Here is a 27,037-nt window from a genome sequence, read left to right as displayed (position 1 = left end):
ATTCTGGCTCACAAACGAGAGAAAACATTTAAAGGCCACCTCTGGTCATATCACGTACAGGTGACATTTGTCCTGGTTGTCCAGGTTACCTAGCACTCGGGTGTACAGGCATCTGTTTCCTTAGCTGCAAACAGTACAACAGATATTCAGATACACAAACCTACAGCTTCTCAACCAAATACGCTGTAGAGAGGATAATCGTGATCTGAAAATTCTTCCCAGTGACAACACGTCTTACTCTGTAAATGCTGTTGAGTGACTAATGTGCTCTGATCCCCTTGACAGGGTCTACGAAGGAGCAGATTACTCCTACGTTACACCTGCGGTGACCAGTGAGTCAACGCTTCCCAGGGGGAAGGGAGAGGGTTTCAAGTGCGTTTATATCAAGACGTTCTGTGGGAAGTCTTTTATGGAAACCTACTAGGTGCGAGGCTGTGGGAAGAACACAGAAGCAGCAGAAGCTTGCGCCCTTAAGAAACCCAACAGAGAAACAGAAAAGTAAATATCGTATATGAGCGTATATATACAGAATCTAGAAAGATGGTACCAAAGAATTTATTTGCAGGGAAGCAACGGAGAAACCAACAGAGAGAACAGACTTATGGACATGGGGAGAGGGGAGGAGGGCTGAGACGTATGGACAGAGTAACAGGGAAACTTGCATCACCAAATGTAAAATAGACAGTCAAGGGGAACTTGCTGTCTGTCTCAGGAAACTCAAACAGGGGCTCTGTATCAACCTAGAAGGGTGGGACGGGGAGGGAGCTGGGAGGGGGGTTCAAGAGGAAGGGGATATAGTATACCTATGGTTGATTCATGTTGAGGTTTGATAGAAAAAAACAAAATTCTATAAAGCAATTATACTTCAATTAAAAAATAAATAATTTTTTTAAAAAAGAAAGAAACCCAAAAGAGGGAGGGACCCAAGAGGAACTTCCATGGACAGAGAATATAGAAGTGTCTGTTTCATGTACCTTCCGGCTGCCCTCTGTGGACTTGGAGGGATGGAACCAGAGGGCAGACAGCAGAGAGGGGCAGGGCCTGGGTCATACCAACTTGGCATCCATCCTGGTATCATCCCCCAAAACCTGGAATGATGGATGCCTGCTGGGATCTTGCCAAGCAAACCACAGTGGCCATGCTGTTTTGGGGGAGGTGAGTGTCATCCTTGGAAAAAAACTTGTTATTCTGAAATAATTTAAGACTCGAAGAAACTGCAAAAATAGTGCAGAGAATTCTCACATCCCCTTCTGTTATGGGCTGACTTGTGTCCCCTCCAAATTCATTAAGTTGAAGCCCTAACCCCCAGTACTTCTGAGTATGACTGTATTTAGAGAGAGTTTTAAAGGGTCATTGACTCCATGCATGCTCAGTCACGTCCAACTCTTTTGAGATCCCGTGGACTGTAGCCCACCAGGCTCCTCTGTCCATAGGATTTCTCAGGCAAGAATACTGGGGTGGGTTGCCATTTCCTCCTCCAGCGGATCTTCCTGACCCAGGCATCGAACCCACGTCTCCTGCATCTCCTGCGTTGCAGATGGATTCTTTACCACTGTGCCTCTTGAGAAGCCCGTAAGTTTAAATGCAGTCATATGAGTGGGCCTTAATCCAATCTGTGTTTATGCAAGAAGAGGAGGTTAGGACCCGGACACACAGGGATGACCATGTAAGGATGCAGAAAAAGATGGCCATCTACAAGCCAAGGAAAGAGGCCTCAGAAGAAACCAACTCTGTTCACACCTTGACCCTAGACGGACTTCCAGCCTCCAGAACTGTGAGAAAGAAACTTTCTGTTCACCATCCAGTCTGGGCGCTCTGTCATGGCAGCCCAAGTAAACGAATGTACCTTCACACATGACCTCATTCCCAAACCAGGTCAGCCATGGAGCTTATTCGAACTTCACCAGTTTTGTGATCTGACTCTGTATCCTCTGTATCTGGGCTTCTCAGACTATCTGTGGCAAAAGCCTCACTCTTCTTTGCAGATCTACATTTATTTATTTGCAGATCTACATTTCTTTATAAGCTACAAGCATGGGATTATTGGAAAAGTGGAATAAAAAGACTTACAAGATACAAAGCCTGATTTCTTATTAGATTCAGGAGACACAAAAGTAGACAGAAAATTGTCCTTTCACTTTGACTTTGAAAGGTTCTAAATGAACACCCTCGATTTCTGCCCCCATCTTGCTGCAATCAGAGCAGCAGCTCACAGGCGGGCACTAGCTCTGATTTGGTTCGTGGGCTTCCCAAGTGGCACAGTGGTGAAGAATACCCCTGCCAGTGCAGGAGAGGCAAGAGTCGCAGGTTCGACCCCTGGGTTGGGAAGATCCCCTGGAGTAGGAAATAGCAACCCATTCCAGTATTCTCGCCTGGAAAATTCCACAGACAGAGGAGCCTGGCGTGCTACAGTCCATGGGGTCAAAGAGAGTCAGACGCAACTGAGCGACTGAGCATGCATGCACAATTTGGATCATAGAGACATGGGTCTTGAACCGGGGTTGTCACCAGGCAGCAGCTGTGGGTTCAAATCCTGGACAGCCCTGTGCTAACCATTCCTGTACGGCTCAGTTTCCTCAGGAGACCTAGCTTAGAGGGTTACTGTGAGGATTAAGAGATGACGCATGGCAATCAAGAGATGAGAACCTTGGATAAGATACCTGCAAACACATGTCACCCCAGCTTGTCAGCTGGACCAGTCTCCAAGCTCTAAGTCCTGCTTTAGAGACTCCAGGCCCATGGATATCTCCCACAAGAGGTTGTGCTATGAGTGTGTTGCTTGATCTTCATTGAACTTGGGTTTGTCATCTGATTGCGTCCAGGTCCTTCCGGAATGCTGGCATCCTGGGGAACCCCCACTGATAGCTGCAGGTGGCCACGCCCTGCGCGCTTCCTACAGTTCCAGCCATCACTCAGCCACACTCAGCGACACAAGGTCACTCTAAAACACCATCTGTCCATGTGCCACCTCCTCTCCCACCTCAAAGAAAAAAGAGGAAAATGATTCTACTCTGCCTCCATGTTTTCTCCCCTACCCACAGAGACACACACACCACTGAAGTTAAGCTTGTCTCAACCTCTACTTCTAAATTAATTTTTCTTCCTGAGGCATTTACTGACACTCCCTTTCTGTTCTTTGCCCTTCAGAACACAGATGTCTTTGAAAGCGCCAGGCCTGGGAATACTTAATGTATCCTTGCAAATCGGATAAAAAAAATAATCATTTTCTCCCAATCCATAAAAATCCCAGCTCGTCTGTTTGCCCTTTGAGTGGAGCTCACCGTCAGCCTACGTGTTGACACAGAACAAAGTTGAGGGTTCTATGGGATCCGATCCAAGGGCCTAACCTGGGTACCTGCCTGGCAGTGGAACCAAGAAGCACACATCAATTTCTGGGTGAGGCTGGCTCACAAACTCTCATGGCCCCCAGGAGCCCATTTTGAATCTAGAATCAGCGGGTTTGTATAAATCCATGTAGAACTTCTCATGCCTCTCTGCCCAGGACTTCTCCTTTAAGTCCCAAACTCTTTACTGGGACTGATGTGACAAGTGCACACATGTCTCAGCAAAGCACACCGAGTGTGACACTCGTCCCTCCCTCCCCTCCAGGTACCTGCCTGCTGCTGTCAACGGCGACAGTCATTCACAGCCCTGGTACTGCTGGCCCGTAACCTCGCAGGAAGACGGACCATGTGCACACGAGGACTGGGAATCCCAGGAGGCCGCCTCGCCCACCCTGGATTTTCGTATCCGCAGACTTCAGTGCAGCAGGTACCAGGCTGTTTTCAGACTCAACTCCTCTTTGTTCCCTGGTACGTTCGTTCCTCTCTCTACCAAGCTCCCCCAGTTCTGGATTCTCACTCCCACATTTCATCCTCTGGGCTCCCCAGCCTTCAGAGCCTCCGCATTTCTAACCCCCGGAGCGCCTAGGTGCCTGACCTCCTCCCTTCCCCGAGCCCTCTCTCCCTCACCTGGCCAAGCCCGGCTCCAGCTTCCTCTTGCAATCTCCCGCTTCAGGCCTCCGGAGCCTCTAGGAAGACCCTCGCTGGCCAGGCTCTGAAATCGCTCCCAAGACATGCGGCAAGGACTGCTTACTTTTAGGTTTAGATTTGGCGTCTGTCTTTTTCATGCTTGGTTTGTTCTTAAGACCAGTCTTAACAGTGGGACTGGTGGCAAGTGGGTGACATGGAAAGGATCTCAGGCAAAAGTTCCTGGCACTGCAGCTGCCTCTTGAATGACAGACAACCTATGACCTTGGGCTGGGGTTTTCAAGAAGTCCCTCTTACAGCTTGAGGGTTCTGGCCTTCAGTTCTTAATTGGCCCATGGGTACATTCTTATCATTGTCTTTAAAATGAACCAATGACAGTACTTGGGGGGTGGGGGGGGTGGTGGGAACAAGTAGTCAAGGTGTCTAGGCTCACCTCCCTCCCCAGTAGTCTTAGAGGATACAGTAGGTAGAATGGTGTCCCCCAAAAAATCCTGTCCTCAAGTATCTGTGACAATGACCTTGTTTGGACTTAGGGTCTTTGCGAATGTGATCAAGTTAAGATGAGGTCCTCCTGGAGTGCAGGGGTGGGGAGGCGGGGTGAGGGGTGCTATTCCTTAGCCGGTGTCTTCAAAAATCGAGGGAAAACGTGGGCACACACATACACACACAGAGGACTGCACTGTGTCAAGAGACAGGGACAGACAGACGCCGAGGGGAGAAGCCATGTGGTGAGGCAGAGACTAGAACAAACGTGTCTGCCGGGACAGGCGGTGAGCACAGACCTGGAGAGAGAACGGGCCCTGCTGGCACCTCGACTGCAGACCCCCAGCCCCAGGGCTGTGAGAGAACAAATCTCTGTTGTCTTAAGGCCACTGGTTTGTGGTCCTTTGTTGCAGCGGCCCCAGGACCCTCCCACCGAGCGTCTGAATCAGGAGCCCCCCTGTGGGTTCCCCACCTTAAAGCCCCGGGCTCTAGGAGCCACTGCTGATGCCTGCCACTCCTCTCAGACTATTTCCATCTGGGGAGCTGCCAGCAGTGTTTCCCTTCCAGCCCCTGAGCTGAAGCTACATCTGGAAACTCTTCTCACCCTTAATTGTTCTTAATGCTTTAACACACTGAGTGACTAATGGGCTCTAATTGGACAGCTCTGGCGCGAAGGGGGTGCTCTGACAGCGCCCTCCGCCACCCGCCCAGCCTCCTGGGCTGCTCACTCCCAGAGCTCAGAGGTCACCAACCAAAATATCGACCCACCCCTGCCAACAAGCAGTTTCATCCCTCAACCAGCAAAACACGAGGCACAGAAAAGGATATCGGAAAAGCCCAAAGCAGCCGGGACAGAATGCCACTGGTGCCACCGAGGTTTGTGACATCTGCCGGGGACACACAGACAGGTTCTTGGAGGCAAGTGTGTTTGTCGCTCATTCATGTCCGACTCTCTGCGACCCCGTGGACTGTAGCCTGTCAGGCTCCTCTGTCCATGGGATTCTCCAGGCAAGAATACTGGAGTGGGCAGCCATTTCCTTCTCCAGGGGATCTTCCTGATCCAGGGGTTGAACCCAGGTCCCCTGCATTGCAGGCAGATTCTTTACCGTCTGAGCCCCCCAGGGAAGCTCTTGGAGGGAAACCCAGCACTAGTCAATTAGGTGAATGTTTAAGAGCCTGGAAGATTCCAGCCACAGAGAAACAGGGTCCAGGCCTTCCTCAAGCAATTAGAGGAAAGGAAAGGGGACAGAGAGAGAGAAAGAATATCAGGAGAGGGTTCCAGACTCCCCCCCTCCCTCCTGGGCATTTCCCCAGAACTTGTTCTAGCTGTGAAGGTTCAGAAGCAAGGATTAAAGCTGATCTCAGTACCCTCCCAAATCTTCTTTTCCAAAATACATTTAGCAATAGAAGAGCAACCACAAGTGTTTCCAGAAAGATTCGTCTCTCCAAAGGCTGGCTTCAGCTACAGTCTTCGAATTAAAATATCAGGCATGAGAAGCAAATAAGAGGTGATTCTGCAAGAAGGGAAAAACACCAGCCTCATCGTTCAGGTGGGTATTACCTGTTCCACCCAGCAGCCACCGGGACTTCCTCATGCGTGGCAGGAATGTATTAACTGCCAGTGTCAGAGAAACATCCCATTAGCTTCTGGTGTAACTAGATAAAGTCACGCTCTCCGTCTCCCCACCACCAGGGAGACATTTACCTCGATGCTCCAGAAAGCTCTGTGTGCATTAATATTGCTGATGCGGGCAGCCTTTGCTGCAGCTTGGCCCCCCGAGGGTGCCATGTGATGGATTCCAGTTTAACAGCTTTTAAAAACAAGCAGACAAGAGATGAGCGTGATGGATGATGCAGGAAGCACGCTCATTCGGGAATGATTTATGGGAAGTCGCATGTTGCCCCTCAGGGGTCCATCCCCTAGGGTGGGGGCCGGGAGTAGACAGACGGGTTTTAATGTTGTCGAGGGTGGGGGACAGCAGCCCAAACTGCCAGCTGCACAGCCACAACACACCCACGCCTGACCCAAGACGAGTGTGGCAGCCCCCGCTTCGGTCACACACTGTCCCCTGTGCTGGAAAAGGTGCCACTGGCCCAACCCAAAGCCACACTTTCTTGGATGAGAACAGTAAACCCTGGTGTGGACTCTTCCCTGCCCCCTGCAGGTTTTAGGAGCACCTCTCAAGAGGCTAGCAGCCAGATTTTGTTCATCTCCAGAACAAAGATGTTCCCCCACCCCAAGAAACATCTGGAGAAGAAACAGCCTGCTGTGCCCTTTGTTCGTATGAGCAACCAGAACACACAGGACCAGACTTTGGAAGGAGCCAGACTGTCCAATGAGAGTGAAGACAGGGAAAGGAGAGAGAAACGGGAGGGTCACGGACAGAAGAGCAGGTGACGCCCAGCGAGTGTCTGCTCTCGACGTGGACAGGCGGGTTCCCTCCCTGTTGATCTAGAGGACCCATCTGCCCCAGCCTGTGCTCCTGCGTGTAAGAGACAAATCTCACTTTGCGGCAGGTTAATATCCACCCATGTTTTTAATAAGGACTCAGAATTTACAATACAGTAAAATCCAAATCAAACCCTTATTTAAAGGATGAGCCTCCGGGTGGGTTATAATTTATGGGACATTTTCCAAGGCAGAAGAAGGGAACCAGGGATGGAACGATGGCTAGGAAGGAAACAGCTTTCTCTCTGTGCCCTGGGCTGACCCTTTCTGCCCCTACTTGACCTCGAGGCTCCACCAAGGACACATCTGCAGTGACCAGGAGATACACTCAACAGTCCCTCACACCACCGGGAATGGAACAGCCTGCTCATCCGAGCAGAAGGCTCTTCCCTGTAGTCTCTCCATCACTGATCCCGGAGCACCACTGGGGAGCACTTTCTCCAGGAGACCTTCCGCTGTGAAAGGGCATGAGAGATGTATATTTGCAGGGGCTCCATAGGCCCTATGTTGGCAGCTGCTATTCCCCAAACCTCCCTCTCCCGGGTCGACTTTTCTCCAAAATGTCTGCTCATGACTAAGTCATGGATGAGGGGGCTGCTGGGAGGGAGGAGCCAGTTGAGATGCCTGTTGCCCCACCCTTCATTTTCTTTCTGGACCTCAGCTCTAGATATACGGGTATACCCAGATAGTAGGTTTGGCAGCCCCCTCTGAAGTCTACATCTGGATCCCATTGAGAAAAGCAGGGATGTTGGCCCTCTCCCGCCAAGAGGTTCCCCCCCCCGCCTGGAGGTGACCGGAAGGCGACAGAGTCCAGTCCCCTCTGCGGGCCTCATGGTACTCAGGGCGAACAGGACGCCAGGGTCTTCCCTTTGATGCCTCTCTCCCCTGGACTTCACCCCATGGAAGGGAGAAGAGCCTTGATGTGCATTTCCTGTTTCACAACTGCAAGCACACCTTCAGAAGCCACAAAGGGGCCAGAAAGGGCATGTGCACCCAGAAACAGCTCCAGGTGGAAAAGGAGCTTGCGTAGCCAGCCCGCCCAGCCCCAAATGGCCGGACCAGCCATCAGGATCCGCTGGTCTGGAGCTTTCGACTTCCACGACACCAAGCACTTACTGTTTTAGGAGAACACTGGTTCTCAAACCCACAGAAAGGCGAGGCAGCTAGGCCCTGCAACCTCCTTCATGGAGGCAGCAAGAATTATCTTCCGAAGATTCATGGAAAACATAGCACTTTGAGTACTCAAGTTGTTCTAGCAAATTATCAAAACTGAGGCAGTTGTGGGAACCTGTGAATTTGCAACCACTTGGTCAGAAGTGCAAATGTCCTTGAGACCTGCAGCTAAAAGTGGGGCAGTCTTGTGGGGGACAGGCCCTAAGCCCGTGAGGCCTGCCAATAACTCTAGGTGGCGAGTGCCAGGGTTGAAGTACAGTCCAGCCACTGGAGGAGGGAGCGGGGCAATCATGAGTTCCCTCTAGAGCCAGTTGAAGACATCAGAGCCCATCCCTGGGCCACAAGGGAAAGTGCACAGCAGGACATGGAACCACGCTAGGGAGGGTCAGACCCCCACCTTGGCCACCGTGGCATTTCATGCTGACACTAGACGGTGGACCGAGCGCCCTGTCCACCCTCCTTCCTGGAATAACCACTCCCCACCAGGTTGATGGATTTCAGCAGCCACTCCTTACAAAATCCCACCCAAGGCATTCCTGCGGTTCTGCGATTCTCCCCGTCCTCCTCCCTGAAGACACAGAAGACACCAAAATCTGCAAACTAGAGCCAGCAGAAGAAGGTCCCTGTCGTTCCCTCATTAAGATGTTTATCCATCACAAATGCAAACTCCAAGGTCAGCTGTGGTGGTGGGCAGGCGCGGCCTTACCTGGAGTGGCGGGTGAGGTGGTTCTCTGGCAACAGGGAGGCCCCCCTGGCGTTCTTTCTGGGGCTCCCCTTGGGATGGAGGGTTACTGGGGAGGAGTGAGTATCAGCAGGAAAACCTTCGGAGTCTCAGAGGCAGCTTTCCAACCTGAAGGAAAAGAAAAGGAAAAACGTAAATGCCTTTGAAGCCAACATCCCTTTTTTTAATATATAAAACAAACACTGGTGTTAATAAACAAGAGAAGAGAGAGCAGCTTCGAGGCCAATTTGTTGCCACCAGGGATCACACCCCTGGGGAATCAGGGGAACCTTGTGAAAAACAAATCATTAGAGCCGGACTGCTGCCCAGGGTGGGACGTCCTCTGCGGCTCGCCCAGCTCTCTTGCTGTGGAGCCCTGCTGCCAGCCCCCTGTGACTCTCTGACTCCACCGTGCCCGTCTCACCCCACTTTGTCTCTCATCCACCCCCCAGCTCTCACTCCCCACCTCGCCCAGTTCAGATTCCATGACCCATGGCCACACCACCACCTCCGGCAACTGCCTTGTCCTTCTCATTCTAACAGATTCCCTGGTGACTTCACTCTCCTGATGCGTCCCCCCAGCGGTGTCCTATTTCACTGGGAGGCAACACCCAGATTTGCTACAATGGCCTGCAAACCGGGTCAGTCCAGGTTTGGGGACTTTGAAGCTTACATGGTTTGGGAGGTGGTGTCCTTTCCTAAGAAAATAAGACAAGATGGTGGTTGCAAAAGTAAGGTGCAGGGTCTTACCCAGGGCTCCATAGGTGCATAGTGTAAGTTGCTCAGTCGTGTCTGACTCTTTGGGACCCCATGGACTATACAGTCCATGGAACTCTCCAGGCCAGAATACTGGAGTGGGTAGCCTTTCCCTTCTCCAGGGGATCTTCCCAACCCAGGGATCGAACCCAGGTCTCCCACATTGCTGGCAGATTCTTTACCAGTTGAGCCACAAGAGAAGCCCAAGAATATTGGAGAGGGTAGCCTATCCCTTCTCCAGCAGATCTTCCCGACCCAGGAATCGAACCAGGGTCTCCTGCATTGCAGATGGATTCTTTACCAACTGAGCTATCAGGGAAGCAAGCCCTGTGGGTACATCACTTCACGGTAAATCCTCCTCTACCCACAGGACCCTTGGTACTGCAGCCTCCTGCTGTACCGCTGGCCCCTCCCCTACCAGGCCCACTCCCTGCCTCCCCCACCCTCTGCAGTCCCCAGGCCTCCCAGCTGTGCCTCCACACTGAGCATGCCTCCTCCCCCTCCCTCGCCCCCACCCCACATCACACCTTTCTACCAGCTGTTACATGGACTGCACTCCCCTACCTAAGTTGGGGTTTGCCCCCACAAGGGATTCCATTACACGACACTTTTCCAGAGAGGTCATCTGCAAACCAAACACCTTATCAGAAATAACCACCATCCCCTTGGTACTCATTCCTCCTTTTCCCCATGAATTTTCCCAGAAATTATTGAATCCGCTGTCACACAGATGTACTTGCTGCCTGTGGTCTTTCTTTTCCCTTCCCTCAACCCAGAATGCCAACTTCCTACGGGCAGACCCTTGATCTGTCTGATTCAATACATCTTCAGGGCCAGGAACACACCTAGCACATAGTGGGGCTCACTCAGTATTCATCGGGCGAATGAATAAACAACCCCCAAGTTTTATTCTCATTTCACTCTCTTAGATTTACTTAGAACAATGTCTCATATCAGTCTTTAGAGAAGGAATTTCCAGGAAAACAGAAGGGATCTGGTTGTTTGTGTTTATTTTGTTGGTGGTGGCTGGTTAGGTTTTGTAGAGGGTAGGAGGCACCTGGGCCTTGGAAGTCTTTTCTTTGCTTAATTTATCTCAACCCAGTGAGTGTGCCATTAGGCAGACAGGACACATAAACCATTTAGGGGATCCATCCTGATCAGTCCGAAAGGACTGGCTTTGGGGAGGGCTTGTGAGGTCATGTTGGCCACGCGATGGTTCAGCTTTGCCCCCCACCCTACCCCCAGTGGAAAGACTCCCATTGGCATGACCCCAGAAATCTCACAACAGAGCTTTGAAACATAATAAAGAAAAAATTGTCAGTTTTTTCCTTTTCTTAAAATCCAGCTACTGAAGAGAGAAACCAGCCCCATCCCAAATGGCAGAGCCAACCTCACGGAGTGCTGCCAGCTGCAGAGAAACGTGTGGGCACATCCCCCTTTCCAGTCGCCATCCATGCCAGGCACAGAGCCAGGACCTGGGCATGGGAGAGGCGGGGAATAGCCCTGAGCTCCACAGGCCACTTTTCAAGGGGAGAGATAAGTGCATGATCTGATTCTCCCAGGTCAGTGGGCTCCACGCAAGGAGATGGATGGCTGGGGGAAAGGGGCTGGGGGAGAAAAGGGGCTCAACTGGGGGTAGAGGGAGCCCACGTGGAGGCAGCTCCAGGTAGCGACCCCAGCTGTTGGAGCAAGAAGGCAGGTAGGCTGGCTTCTCGTGTAACTAAACGCTTGATTCTCAGCAGCCAGTACAAAAGGCAAAGGCCGGCGTTCCTTTTCCACCAGACCTGCCGGATCAGGAGCAAGATGGGGCTGTGGATGCGTCCCGGCCAGACCTGCACCCCACACCCCTGGTACCTAAATCCAGGAAAGAAAGTGACAAAGAAATGGGCGCCAAGACAGGGAGGACAAAGCGGCAAGAATCGGAGGGCCGTCCCCAGTCACCAGCACCTTGATTGTCACGTTCGATCCTCCAATCCGGGCCACCTTCTCCAGGGTCAAATTCAAGTCCCCCACCCGCCCATCAGCCCCACTCTGCCCCGCACACAGTGCCTGCTGAGACGGACTGGAGGGGGCCCCCTCCTCAGCTCCGTGTATTTTCCTCCACCTGAGCTGGATGGGAGATTATCTAACAGCTTGTCCCCGATTGCAGCGGCACATTTTCCCTCACTCCTCAGTAGGAAACACCATCCATCACCCACAGCACAGAAGCCAGGCCCACAGTTTTGGGGCCCACAGGGCCCACCCAGGTGGAGAGTCCTGGCTTCTGGGCTGCAGAGGAAGGAACTGGTCCCTTCCTGCCCACGGAGCCCAGCGATGGTGGTGGCGGGGGAGGTAAAGGCCGAGCAGTGAGGTCGCCAGGATGCCTCTCTCGAGGCCCACATGATTGGCTCGGTTGATAAGGCAAAAAGCAAAGAGGCCAAGCTGCCCAGGGCGGGGCCCAGGGTCAAGGCCACAGCCTGTCATATCGGATTCTGGACTCTGAGGCAAAAGAGTCGGACTGGATGCAGGAGGGAGCTGCATCTTCCTCTTTCTTGGAATTACATTTCTTGCACCCCACCATGTGCCATGCTCAGTGCCAGGCACCTGTGGTTCCAGCCTCTGCCAGGGCACACCCTGTGTAGGAGGCAGGCAGGGGCCTCCAGCTGCTTCCCTGCAACCTGCCAGGCCTCCTCACCCCCCACCACTGTGGGGGGGGGTGGTGTGAGGGCCTCTGAGGCCCCACTCCCACCCCCCCACACCCCCTGCAGAACCCCAGGGTCACTGGGGCACAAGGGTTTACTGTTGGCCAGGACTCTTCCTTGCCCCCTCTACCTGCTTCGGGATCCACACGCCTGGCATTAGTGGCGGGGGCTTTCAAAATAATTTGGGGATCGACAGAGGCCTATTTCCTGGGAAGGCTGGAGATATGATATAGAAAAGGCCTTGGATCTGGAAAGTACCAGGCATGGTCCTGCCAAGGGCGTGGGCAGGAAGCCTGGGCAGGAGGGAGGGCTGAGTCTCAGAGGACAGTAAAGAGCCCATTCCCACTGCCAGCCACCACCCACCCCAACCACCACCACATCTCAGCTGTAGACTGAAGTCTCCCAGGCCTGTGCCCCAGCCTGACCACTCCAGCCTACAGTGGCTGCTAAGCCAGCCTGGCCCCCAGCTCTGCTCCCAAGGTGGCCAGAGGCTGGGGGCTGCCTTTGGCGCTCCGGCCCCAAAAGGCCTCCTGTTGGATTCTTGCCACTGGGGAGAAAAGATGGAAAAATAAACACCTGGACTTCTAGAAAGTGGTTTCTGCAAAAAAACAAGCCAACACAGAAAGGGGCCCAGGCCCCACTGGAGGCTCCTTCTGAAGAGACTGCGTGGATGACAAGGTCCTCTGGCCACCCTCAGACTCCAGCCCTCCAGACGAGCAGCCACACAGCCTCCAGCTCTGCCAGGGACCAGGCAGTCTCCCCTCCGTTCCTTTCTGAGGGCTCCTGTCCTCTGCCCGCCGTGGGGCTGGACACTGTCCTGAGGGGCTAAGCAGGGGTGTTGGTCTGGGAGGGAGGGGGTGAAGGGGGTGAGAAGGTGGGGAGAGATGAAAGGACTGGAGGAAGGAGGAAGGAAGAGGGAACGGAGAGGGGAGAAGGGTTGGACCATCGTCGTTGAAGTAGGACTGAACCGAGTCCCGTGAGGGCAGACTGGTGTTGAGCTTTGCTCACCATTGCTCCTGGCACCTGGCCCAGGGCTGCACACAGTAGGCGCTCGGCCAATATTTGTTAAGTGAAGAATGAAGAGAAGGAGAAGGGAGGCGTGTCTGGGTGGGCAGTGTGCACAGGATAACGTTTCTCATTAAAATTCCCAGCCAACCTGAGAACCGACACGTGGAATTAACTGTTCTTAATTACTGCCTGTCAGCGGGATGGTCTCTGACTCCCAGAGGTGGAATGACCTTCACGTTCTACACAGTAAAGCCAACAATCCAGGCCCACCCAAGACCCCTCAGGCTCACAGTTTCCTGCAGAGAAAGGTCCAACAGCCAAGCAGATACTCTGGATTTGCTTCCAAATCTCCAAGAGAAAGGTTCGCTGGGACTTCAGGGCCCAAGAACAGGTAGGCGAGAGAATAGTCCTTTGTAATGTACAAGTTACCTGAGGAAGAGGCTTTATTCACAGGACTCAAGTGGAGGCAACCCAGAGAAGCAGAGACAGCGGGTGAGCTAACATGGAGCCCTCCCTGGAGCGCCCTAACGTGGGGCCCTCCCTGGAGCGCCCTCACCGGGCTGCCTGCCAGCACACAGCACCACTGGGCGTCGGCGTGTGGACAACGGCTCCCCCTCTGGGCAGATGTGCCCCTGCAAGTGCAGCCCTTCATCTCCTCCTCGGAACAAAGCACAGGACACCTGCCCCCATGACAGACTGGGTGACTTTTCTGGAGCCTCTGGGGCATCGGGGCAGGAAGAACTTGGAGCATGTTCTCCTCCAGCTAGCCCCATCTCCGACGCGCTGTGTGACCCGAGACAAGCAGAAGTAACGGCCCTGACCCTTTGCCCCCTGGACTCGTCCGAAGAGCCTCCTGTGTGCAGACGCACACCCGGGATCAGGATGCTCCATGAGGCGTGGTGTCTGGAATGTCACCTGACCGGCTCCTCTCAGAGGCACAGGGGCAATACATTCAGAAGGCTTTGCACTAAATCAGAGGCATTTTCTCCTAATGCTTCCAAGAGCCAAATGACCTCAGGAGCCAAATGACCCCCAGAGCCACAGGCCTCTTCATAAAGGTCGGCCATGAACGCCAGGAGCCACCTAAGGCAGTGGGGAGCAGGGGGCAGGATGGAGTAGAGGGGATTTCATTGGTAATAGCGAAGATTTTCCCAAAGGACTCTGAAATCTTCAGAAATCAAGTTTTGGGGATTTTGTTGTACCTTGTTTGGTTGTTTTAATGAGGATACTAATATTGCCAGGAATGTGCCAGCCTCCTTACGTGGCTTCCCACAGGGACTCCAGAAATGGAAGCTGCAAAATCCTAGAGGACTCAACATACACATCCTAGAAATGGGTCTTTCTCCCCAAACCACACATTCCTGCTGCATCTCATTGCAGAGGAGGGAGGCTTTTAGTTTTCCAGTTTGGCCTGGTAGAAAATAAAAGAAGTTCAGAGTAATGGCATAGATTTGCCATAGAAACAGAGAAATAGCCTGGTGGTTACCAGAGGCAGAGGGTGGGGGCAGGGGGGAATGGTGAAGGTGGTGAGTAGGGACAAACTTCCAGTTGGAATATGAACACATTTTGGGGGTGTAACACAGCATGGTGACAGCACTATGAAGTGAAAGTCACTCAGTCGTGTCCGACTCTTTGAGACCCCGTGGACTGTAGCCTGTCAGTCTCTTCTGTCCATAGAATTCTCCAGGGCAGAATTCTGGAGTGGGTAGCTTTTCCCTTCTCCAGGGGATCTTCCCAACCCAGGGACTGAACCCAGGTCTCCTGCATTGCAGGTATGTTCTTGAAAGTTACCAGGAGTAGATCTTAAAAAGTCTCATCACAAGAAAAGAAAAAATGTAACTATGTGAGGGTGATGGATATTACTAGACTAATTATGGTGATCATTTTGCAATAAATGCAAATATCAAATTATTATGTTGTACGTGTTAAACAATGTTGTATGTCAATTACATCTCAATAAAACTGAGAAAAAAATCAGAATAATGGCAGGGATTCAGTATTCACTTTTAAAAACCATTCAAATCTCCAAACCCAACAGGGCTGCTTATCCTGCTAACTATTGCTTGTTGCTATTTTAGTCACTAAGTCGTGTCTGACTCTTTTGAGACCCCATGGACTGTAGCCTGCCAGGCACCCTTGTCCATGGGATTTCCTAGGCAAAAATACTGGAATGGGTTGCCATTTCATTTTCCAGGGGATATTCCTGACTCGGGGATCAAACCTGTGTCTTCTGGCAGGCAGGTTCTTTACTGCTGAGGTACTAGGGAAGCCCCCTGCTAACTATGAATGCAAGCATGCTAAGTTGCTTCAGTTGTGTCCGACTCTTTGTGACCCTATGGACTGTAGTCCACCAGGCTCCTCTGTCCATGGGATTCTCCAGGCAAGAATACTGGAGCAGGTTGCCATGCTTTCCTCCAGGGGGCCTTCCCAACCCGGGGATCGAACCTGTGTTTCTTATGTCTCCTGAATTGGCAGGTGGGTTCTTTACCACTAGTGCCCCCTGGGAAGCACCCCCTGCTAACTATACCCATTCGTTAAACTGCGGAGTCCTCATCCACGTGCCTGCAAGGCAATGTTTTCCTTCCTTATTTTTCTCTGAAACCTGCTTCTCCCTATAAGCCAGGGTCCTTTCTCCCATCTTCTCTCTTCAGGCTGTCTCAAGGCATCTCTCAGGGATGCTGATGGCATTCCCCTCAATTTCTCATCACACCTATGCCTCCTCATTCTGCTCCCCCAAAACAGGAGCTAATCACCAAAACCAGAGCTTGAAATGAGACTCAAGCTAAGAAAGTCAAACTTGCTATTTCTTTAACCAGGAGAAGAACATGAAGCATCACATTTCAGTTGTAAAGATTACAGAGGATATGTAATATTCTGAATAAATGAATCTCCTCTGCCCATTTTTAAACCACTCGTGTGAAACCAGCTCCGTTCCTGATTCCCCTCATGCCTTATGAATCCTTTCTCTGGCAAAAATAATTTGGGTTTTATGATTCTGGCATCTAGTGGGAGTCTGTGACAATTTTAATGTAGCTCCGCTGCTGTCGCTTCTTCTTCTTTTAATACCAGTGTGTTTTAATAATAGTGTACCTTTAGGTATTGTTGAAATGCTACATTATTCAATGTAGCCGGCGGGAATGGGAAGGGCCTCATGTAATTTATGTGTCCCTGGTGCTGTGTTTAAGGCTTGTGAAATGGAGGGGTGTCATTTGGGAGGCAATTTTCCCCAAGGTCGAGGAAAGCAATTTCTGGAGGAGCGGCTGGAAACTGTGTGACCCGACAGACAGCCAGGCTCAAGCTGGGGGCTCAGAACCCGTGACATGAGGCTGGGACCAGTGGCCAAGGGACTCCAGGCCCCAACCCCGAAACGTTCCCCAAATACAGGAGAATTTCAGTCTAGCTACTGCTGGCTCACTGGGGGCCATGAAGGCGAGTAGCGCCTTCTTTCTCATGGAATGCCAGACACACGCCAGCAAGGTGGGCCGTGGCCGTTAGACCCAAGTGCTCTGCAAGGCTGGCTGAAAGGCTGGCAGGGGGGTAATTAATAGCTGAGTCTTGGGCAGTGGTGGAGACACCGGAGAGTCACGTGCAAGCATAAGCAACTCTCAATGAGATGGCCTTGCCAAGGGCATGATCCAAAGCCTTCTCAGCCTCTGCTGCCCATTTCCCTGCTTCCCTCACCAAACCAGGGATGCCGTGTCTAGGAACTGATGACCAAGACCCTGGAATAGTTAAGTAGGCCTGTTCCAGACTCAGGGAATTTCAGGTCATCTAATTCCCATGTTCTGGCCCTTCCAGAAAGCACCATTCCCACACTGAACGTCCACCAAGTCCCTCCTAGATGCTAGGGATGCAGATCAGAGACACCACCCTGACATGCCCCCAAGGGGCTTGCAGAGGGAGAGATGACGATAAACCAAAATTCTGGGCCGAAGTAGGCTGAGGGCTCACACGGATGGCAAGCTCCAGAGAGCAGACCTTCGTTTAGCTCGGTGCCATGTTCCTGGCACCTAGAACAGTGCCTGACACGTGGCAGATGTTAAAAGAGTACGTTCGAGTGATGGAACGAAGGAGTGAAGTTCCACCGAGAGGGATGGGCAGAGGATGTGTAGAGCCTAGGGCAGAGGCGACTCCCTCACCCCGAGAGGCTGTTCTTGCTCCCAGAGGAGGTGCCAACCTTGGAGTGAGTGAGAGACTCAAGGAGAGGGGAGGCAGAGACAGCAGGTGCAGAGCCAAGCAAGGAGGAGCAGGCAAGATGTCTTCCAGGGATACAGATAATGGGGCAGGAGGTGTGGGATTGGAGGTACCAAGGACGACACTGGCCAGTAAGTCAAGAATCAGATCATGAAGCACCTTGAACACCACACCAAGGGCTTTAAAAGATCCCTTGAAGAATTTCAAGCAGGAAACACGGCAGCTGTGTGCCTTACAGATGCTTGCTCTTGTGCCAGTGTGGACAGGATGGAGGGAGCAAAAACCAAGGCAGGAATCTCAATCAGCAGGCTGTCACCAGGAATCAAGTGAGAAACTAAGATCTGGGAAAGGGCAGAAGGAGGCTGGTATGATGGACAGGACTTAGGGAAGGTTACATCAAGGAGGCTTCAGCTGGGTTGATAGTTTATAACCTACCTTTTACACGTCTGCATATGTTAACAATTGCATAATACAATTTTTCCAGGCTTGTGGAGTTGGACATGTGTTCAAAGAGCCCCCGGTATGTCAGGGGTGGGCTGATATTTGGTAGACGGTTGGGTGCTGGGATCTAAGGTTTAGGAAACAGTCTTGTCTGCTTTAGAGATTGCGGCAGCCCACCTCCAAGGTGGCCCTTATAATTCTCACCTCCAGTCTTCTTATGCAGCCCCTACTCACATCAGACCACGGCTGGTCTGTATAACCACGAGAACATGGATGAAGTGATGGTGGATCGATTCTGAGGTCAGGTCACACTCACTCTGGGGGAAGCTGGCCGCCATGGCCTGAGGACACTCAAGCGGCCATAGGGAGTGAGGCCTCCCGCCAGCAGCCAACACGTTGACTGCGACCTCTGGAAAGACTCTGAGCTAAAAGCACTCAGCTCAGCCACCCCCAAATTCCTGAATCTCAGAAACTATGAGCTAATAAGTGATTATTGCTGGGAGTCACTACATTTTAGCATAATCCATTACAGAGCAATAGGTAAATAACCCAGGAGCTTCCAAAATACAAATGGTGGCTGAAGACAAGGGTGTGGATAAGAACAGCAAGTAAGATGAGAGCACAAAACAGGCGATGGGAAGGAATACCCGAGACACCCCAGGAGTTTGTGGGAGAGAGAGGAGGACACGGACAGGCCCCCAAGAGAAGGAAGATGAGACTGCAAAATACCGCAAAAGCCCACCGAAGGGGCGTTTTCTGAAGGGAGGCAGCAGATTCTTCAAAGAGGTCCAGCAAGATTGGAATTCTAGGGACCCAGCTGTCTCCCACCATCCCCAGGTGAGATCTTCTCACTGACTGCTTCCTTGTGAGACAGCTGCCTCCATCCCATCTCTCGTCCTCAGTGGAAATCACATCTCTGAGAGGCTTTCCCCGACGACTCAAGCTAGCACTGTCCCCAGTTCTGTGGTGACTCTCTCTTGGCACTGTTACAAACTAATTATATTTTGATTTATTTCTTTACTTAATCATGGTCTGCGAGAGCTGAAAATATCTGTTTTGTTCACCACTGTAAACCCAACACCTGACAAATACTGCTGCTGCTGCTGCTAAGTCGCTTCAGTTGTGTCCGACTCTGTGCGACCCCAAGACGGCAGCCCACCAGGCTCCTCTGTCCCTGGGATTCTCCAGGCAAGAACACTGGAGTGGGTTACCATTTCCTTCTCCAATGCATGCATGCATGCTAAGTCGCTTCAGTCGTGTCCGACTCTGTGTGACCCTATGGACGGCAGCCCACCAGGCTCCTCTGTCCCTGGGATTCTCCAGGCAAGAACACTGGAGTGGGTTGCCATTTCCTTCTCCCTGACATATACTAAGTTTCTGATATTTGCTGGATGAATAATGACACGAATGAACAAATGAATGGAAAGATCAAAACCGATTCTCACCTGCTGGCCCCAGATAACTGGTAGACAAACCATCCCTCCCCCTTCCCCCCTCCACTTCACCACACACCATTAGAGGGGTAAGGGCCCCTTGGCTGTGAAGAAAAACACAGTTGGATTGGGAGGGAGGAGGTGAGGAAAGAGAGAAGACCCTGAAAGCAACTCGATGAGCTCTTGGGGAAGAGGCTGGAGGAAGTCCAAGTGGCCACCATACTTCCTCCAGGTATTCAGCAAACCTGGAGAGCCTGTGCCACGTCAAACTAGGTGGTGGGAACCAAAGGTACATCCTGCATGGCCCCTCAGCAGTTCACAGTCTAGTGGGGAAGTGGGCAGACAGGGGCGTCTAAGGGGTGAGGCTGGGAGGGTGTGTCCCCTACCTTGTCACCTCCACCTGGGAGGTCCTGGGCAGGTTGCAAAACCTCTCCTTCCTTCACCGGCTCACCCATGAGGGGCCACTCCCACCATAAAGGTGGTGATACCACCACCTTTTGCCCTCCACCTGCAAAACACTGAAGCCTGGGTGAGAGCATAGGTGTGCACTGCCATGATTTAAACAGGAAATTGCCATACACTCTGATGGATGCCTCAGAAGGGATGCACAGAGCACTGTGGACGCAGGAAGGGTGAGCGGGGACCGACTTTCTGAAGGAAGTAACAGCAGAACTCAGCGCAAAGAGTGGAGCAGAAATGCAGGAAGGAGGTCAGGCAGGGCAGCCTCCCCAGCCGACTGCGGAGGCCTGAATGCAGGGCAGGTGGCAGGAGAGACAGGACAGCTGGGGGTTGCAGGCTCTGAATGGCCCACTGAAGAATTAGCTCAAATGTGCCTGCAGGGGAGTCCTCTGGCCAGTGGCATATATCAGAAAGTCAATCCCTCTGACAGACACACTCGGAGAGAACCCAGCTCGGTATCACAGAGCTGGAGGTTGGCGATTTTCACCAGAACTAGGAAGACAGGCAGGTGTTGAGGGGAGAGCCTGGAGCAGATCAAGTGAGTCCCATCTTCAGGCCGTGTCTGATCACAAAGCAGACTCTGCGACTGGGGCCCAGGGTGAAGGACAGCCCACTCCCCACAGTGAAGCCTTACTCTGCTTCCCGGGCATTGCCCAAAGCCCACCCCCGGGAAAAGATCAAAGCCACCTCTTCACACCTGTCGCCTTTCTTCTGCCCTCCTGCAGGCCAGGGACACTGGCTCAGGGATGCTCTGCTGGGCAGGGATGGGGACAGGGGAGTTACCCCAGCACTGATCAGGCTTGGCTTCTTGCTGCATGCCTAGCGAGACCCTGGCCACGCTATCTAGAGGGCCTGATGGGAGGGGCCAGAAACACCCTTCAGGAAGGAATCCCTGGGCTTCGGGAGTGAAGGAACTGAGGGACACGCGGGCAAAGGGAGGTGTAGCGGCAGCAGGGAGTGGAGGTGTGGAAAGGGGAGAGGGTGCAGGATGGGGCGCAGGGCGCAGGGAGATGTGGGAGGGACACGGGCGGCTGAGATACCTGGACACGGGGTGCACTGGGTAGGAACGGGGTGCAGGCACACCGTAGAGTCGCAGAGGGTATAGACCTGCGGGAGGGGCGGGAGGAGGGCCTAGGAGGTCAGCGGGAGGTGTGGGGGAGGGGCGCAGAAGGTGGGAACTAGGAGGAGGGAGGAGGGGAGGGCTCGGCAGGTGGGGTCGAAGGCGCTGTCTGGGTGGGACCCGGGGGTTGGGGGGTGAGGATGAGACTCCTCCGCAGTTGCTCCAGCCCCTCCCATGTGGGCCGGGCCGACAGCGCAGCACCGCTGGATCAGAGATGCCTTCTCACTTATCTGAGCACTGCCCCGCATCCGTGGGGTGGAAGCACGCATTCGGTTACAGGATTTCGATGTTGAACAGCTGACGTTTTCTCCAGACTGGCTTTACATCACCAATGGAGGGGACCCAAGACCTTAACAGGATTCTAAATCTTGCAAAGCGGAGAGAAATGGAGAGGGCAGAACGGGGACTCCCAGGGCTCCCTCCCGAGGACACTTCGATGCCTGCATGGACCAGCATTTTGAGGTGCTGACGGGAGGCGTGCTAAGGCGTGCTCGTGGCCTCTGGGTCATAAAAACCAGTAGGCCTGAGTGAAGACTCGGTCTTTGCTCTTGCAGTGCAGGAACCAAACTGACTGTTTCCCCTCCCCGGGGTCCTTCAAGCGCCCGACCTGGCCCCGAGTCCTCCATTCTGTCATGCACTCCCAGGTCTGGGTGTCTTCTGGAGCCTGACTGTATCTCTTGGAAGGTTTTTTAAATGTTCCCTCTGTTGGACCACACCTCTCTCCCTGGGCACAGGGAATGCAGTTCAAGCATTAGCATCAGGAAATTAAACTTAAAACGCTAAAGTGCTTAAAAAAAAAAAAATATATATATATATATATATATATATCACCTAGCTACTGTAACCACATGTCCTTTGCACAAACATTCCAAGAATTCCCCAAGGGCCCTGCTGTGGGATAATTCGCAGAGTGATGCCCACCTCTGAGCCTCCCATACACGGTCTCAGGTGTTTACAAGGGCATCCCTTGAATGCCAAATGCCTGTCTGCCCCTCACAGGAGTGCCTGCCACACAGGACACGGACATCTTCTTGGATGATGAGTGGAGGGGAAAATGAGCCGACGACCTTGCCTGGTTCTTTCCGGCCGAGGACCCTTCTTTCTGTCTGTTCCTTTGCTGCTGCCCACTTTTGGCCAGGCACGTTAGCCCAAAGGAGCTGGGGTCTCACAGACCTGCATTGGTTGAGGCCATCATCCTGAGAGTCCTGCTAAGGCTGGAACTAAGTCCTAGGTTCACCTGCCTGCCTCCCATCACCCCCCCACCAGGCACTCTAGCGCCTCGTGCCCAATCAAGGAACTTTTTCAAGAGATGGGGAAGTTCCATATCTCAAACTAGGTAATAGTTACACAAATGCATACATTTGTCAAAACTGCTTGGTCTATATTAAGACCTATACATTTTGGGGACTTCCACTCCAGTATTCTTGCCTGAAAAACCTCACAGACAGAGAAGCCCTCCAGGCTCGAGTCCAAAGGGTTGCAAAGAGTCTGATATGACTGAGCACACACACACATATACATGCATACATACATTTCATAGCATGCAAATTACTCTCAGTTCTTTATTTTCATTTATTTTTAATTAGAGGATAATTGCTTTACAATGCTGTGCTGCTTTGTGCCACACAACAACGTCAATCAGCCCTAAGTATAGCCATGTCTCCTCCCTCTTGAACCTCCATCCGAGCCCTCCAGGTTGTCACAGAGTACCAAGTTGTACTCAGTTTTTAAATTAAAAAATTTGTCACCTCCTGGACTGACAATAAGCCCTGAGTCACAGCCGCTCTCTCAGGTCCCTGAGGCTTCAGAGACTCGACTTTTGCCAGAGTCAGCGACAGGAGTCAGATCAATACGTCTGGGAAGAAGCAATGATCAGTGTAATGATGCTGCCAGGGCCCGTGCTCGGGGCAAAGAGACTTGCCCCTGGGGGCTTCCAGCAGCAGCAGCAGGAGGGCCATAGGCGTCAGCACGCTGTCGCCCAAAGCCTCAGCATCAGCTCCCTAATGGTGAGAAGAAAGGAGAGAATGTGACAACATAGGAAATGTCCTCGCCCAGACCCCACCCTGGCCGCCTTGCACACCTGCAGCAGGAACCAGAATCCACACCTGGCCTCCTCTGGTGAGCGCCAGATGGGAATGGACACACCACGCCCAGGGCTGCTGCTATTAAGAGGTGAACTGCACCCAGCACCCACAGCTGCCCCCTTCCCCTCTGGAGTACAGTGGCCACCCCATCACCACTGGGCAAACACCTAGTATCTACCCAACCCCTCCTCAAGGCTACAAGACTGCAGAGCTCCCCCCTGCTCCCCACCGGCCGCCACAGGGCCCTGGTCTCAGTCAGGTTTTCCTGGTAAAGGTAATGCTTCAGCTTCAGGGGCTCGGAGGGTCACAGTCAGAACAGCTATTGGTGCTTAGGGGAAGATGAGGACAGGAGAGATACTGGCTGGAGCAGCAAGGGCCACCACACCCTGCTTCTTCTCCCCCCATTTGCTTCCTTGGCCAGAGGCTATCCTGCCCACTTCCTGCCCTACCTTCTGGGCATGAAACTTAGACCAAGGTCTGACAGAGAGGAGGCCTCTCTGCACAAGCCCAGGTAGACCAGGACTCTGCAGTGGCCTTCAGACTGTCCTTCCTGAGTGATCCTGCCCATAATAGCTGCTTTCCTAGGACCTCCCTTTCCTTCAGGGCTCCTTCAAGGCAGCATCCTTACTACCAAGAGATAAGTGTTGGCTCATGAGGAAAGGAAGACCTCTCTAGAGGCAACCTGGCTTAATGAAACTAGGATTACACATCAGAAAGAGGCTCAGGTCCCTGCAAGTAATAAATTCTGGAGAGGGTGTGGAGAAAGAGGATCCCTCTTATACTGTTGGGGGGAATGGAAATTGTAACTCTACTAAAAGTAGAGTTGCCATACGATCCATCCATCCAACTCCTGGGCATATACCCAGACATAACTAAAATTTGGAAAGATACATGCACCTCTATATTCGTAGCAGCACTATTTACAATAGACAAGACATGGAAACAACCTAAATGTCCATCAACAGATGAGTGGATGAAGAAGATGTGGTAAATATATATAAATATATATATACTCAGCCATAAAAAATAACAATATAATGCCATTTGTAGCAACATGGATGGACCTAGACATTATCACACTAAGTGAAGTCAGAAAGAGAAAGACAAACAACATATAATTTCATTTATATGAGGAATCTGAAATACAACGCAAATGAACATATACAAAACTGACGAGCTTCCCTGGTGGCTCAGACGGTAAAAGCATCTGCTTGCAATGTGGGAGACCCAGGTTCGATCCCTGGGTCGGAAAGATCCCCTTGAGAAGGAAATGGCAACCCACTCCAGTATTCTTGCCTGGAAAATTCCATGGAACCTCGTAGGCTACAGTCCATGGGGTTGCAAAGAGTCAGACATGACTGAGCGACTTCACTTTCACTTTCCAAACAGAAACAGACTCACAGACCTATGGTTGCCAAGGTGGAAGGTGGGGTCGGGGAAGGAAGGATTGGTAGTTTGGGGTTAGCAAATGCAAACTGTTGATATTACATAGGATGGATAAACAACAAGATCTTACTGTATAGCACAGGGAACTATAATCAACATCCCATCACAAACTATAAATGAAAAAGAACGTATATATGCATGAGTCACTTTGCTATATAGTAGAAATTCACACAACATTGTAAATCAACTACTACTATTTATACTATAAATATTTTTTTAAAAAAAGAGGCTAAGTTTCCTGGAAATATCAGGTCCATTTGTCTACTGAACTATCTGCCCACTTGCCATCCATCTGTCTGTCCATCAACCTGACCAGCCACTTACCCATTCACCCGTCCATTTACAAAGTAACCCCAGTGAGGGGAAGAGAAGGCCTAGAACGGGGCAGGAACTAGAGGGCAGTGCTACAAGACTGAAAGGTATAGTACGTGCGAGTCTGACCTTGGGACTCAGATAGACTTGGATCAAAATCCTGGCTCCCCTGTCACTAACCTTTGCCAACCTCAGTTTGCTCACCTATGAACCGGGTGATAACAATTCTCTTTTGGGGCTACTATAAAGAATAAATAAGACCATTACACAGAACACTTCATTTAGTGACTAGTCCATTGTTGCTGTTGTGTTCAGTTGCTCTGTCATGTTCAACTCTTGGCGACCCCATGGACTGCAGTACACCAGGCTTCCCTATCCTTCACTATCTTTCAGAGTTTGCTCAAACTCGTGTTTATCGAGTCGATGATGCCATCCAACCATCTCATCCTCTGTCGCCCCCTTCTACTCCTGCCCTCAATCTTTCCCAGCAACAGGGTCTTTTTCAACATGGTAAGCACTAAGTAAATCATGTGACTTTGCAGTTTTTCCTGCTAAAAAGCTGTGTGTTAGTCACTCAGTCATGTCTGGCTCTTTGCCATCCCATGGTCTGTAGCCCACCAGATTCCTCTGTCCATGGAATTTTCCAAGCAAGAATACTGAAGTGGGTTGCCATTCCCTTCTTCTAAAAAGGTAGATTCTCTTTTTACACCCTCTGTGAATCTGGGCTCAACATGGGAGTTGTTTGGCCCAACAAGAAGGAGGAAGAAGAGATGGTGAGCCATTTCCAAGGCTAGGCTAGAAGAAGCCTGGATTGTTTCTGCTGTTCTCTGGTGCCTCTGCTATTGCCATGATTGGGCCCCTGGTCCCAGGATGGAGGTGAAAGATTCATGAAGCAGGGCTGCTGCAGCTTGACCCAGACTGCAGCAGAGCCACTGAGTCTATCTGCAGTCCCAAATGGAGCCCAGCCAAGACCAGTTGACCCTGTTTTAAGCAACTGACATTGAAAGCAGTTTGTTATGCGGCAGTAGCTAACCAATGCACCTACCCTCCTTCGATTTCTCTACCCCATTCTCCTGTCTCTGTCCCAAAGACACTGCTTGCAGGCTAAGTCACTTCAGTTGTGTTTGACTCTTTGCAACCCTATGGACTGTCGCCCACCAGGCTCCTCTGTCCATGGGGATTCCCCAGGCAAGGATACTAGAGTGGGTTGCCGTGCCCTCCTCCAGGGGATCTTCTCAACCCAGAGATCAAACCCAAATCTGTTATGTCTCCTACATTGGCAGGTGTGTTCTTTACCAATAGTGCCACCTGGGAAGCCCATCAAAGATATTGTATATCTTCTAATTGTGTCTCTTCTACAAAGTCAGAAAAGGAAAGACCTCTGCAAACAGATCACATGAAACCTCAATTCCTGGCCTACAATGCCTGCTACCTCATCGGAAACAGGAAGTGACACTGCAGCTCACAGCATAGGCAGAGGGGTGACTACTGAGAGTTCAGCAAGCTTGTCCATGGCCTGGAAATGCGGACACTGAGGAAAGGGATTTGTCTGTCGGTCTGTCCATCTATGTCTGCTTTGAAGCTGAGGTAATGCAATTTTCAGAATCTCCAGGGAGCTGGGTACTCAGGTGGCAGGGAAGAATGAGAATTTGTCGTGGAAATTGCTGCTCAGCAGAGATTAGGGCTGCGACGGAGGGTGTGTGGCTCTCTCCTGCAAGTGCATTAGGGATTCCGCCTGGCGTGCTTGCCGTAAATCACTTCCCATTCAGGCCCACTGCTGAGGGGCCAAAGGTCGATTTTCCATGGTTATGACAACAAAAACTAAAATTGGGTCAAACCTGAAAGGTATTATCTTCCCCTGAGCCGCTAAATGCACAAGAGTAATGAGGTTGGTTAAGCAATATACCTCTGCCCATGCCAGTTTCTCAGAAGACAGATTAGCCAGGTAAGTGGCTGGCTCTGGCTGCCCAGCGATGCCTCCACCTAAAGGTGGAAGGTCTGGGGCTTCAGACCTTCAATTCTCTGACACCAGAACACTCTTTGGCCACAGAAATCAGGTATCTGAAGCACTCAGGAACCCTCCCAGCTACCATGGGATGGGGACGTCGGAGGACTTCTGGAAACTAGAGCCCCAGGGGACAGGTTTCTCTTGCTTCCGAGTCCCCTTCCATGCTGACCTCTCCTGGTCATCACCATCCGTACTCACAAGTTTGAACCCGTGAGAGCCCAGGGGCTGAGGATTCTATTCAGTTCAGCCCCTCCCTCTATGGAGTCCTAGCATTTATCTG

General features: G+C 51.8%; 1 protein-coding gene across 1 annotated transcript in view; it reads right to left on the bottom strand.

The window, feature by feature from the left end:
• The window catches only part of RBFOX3 (RNA binding fox-1 homolog 3), a 318,610-nt gene extending 309,690 nt beyond the window's left edge, over positions 1 to 8,920 (bottom strand). Inside the window, exon 1 of the mRNA XM_088829440.1 lies at positions 8,801 to 8,920. The gene's annotated coding sequence lies outside the window, so the exon portion shown is untranslated. The remainder of the gene's footprint in view (positions 1 to 8,800) is intronic.
• Positions 8,921 to 27,037: the final 18,117 nt, after the last annotated feature.

Source organism: Moschus berezovskii, chromosome 20, assembly GCF_049115385.1.
Source record: "Moschus berezovskii isolate FMDL1 chromosome 20, NW_MosBer_1.0, whole genome shotgun sequence".
NCBI lineage: Eukaryota > Metazoa > Chordata > Mammalia > Artiodactyla > Moschidae > Moschus > Moschus berezovskii.
This window is presented reverse-complemented; position numbering and strand designations above follow the sequence as displayed.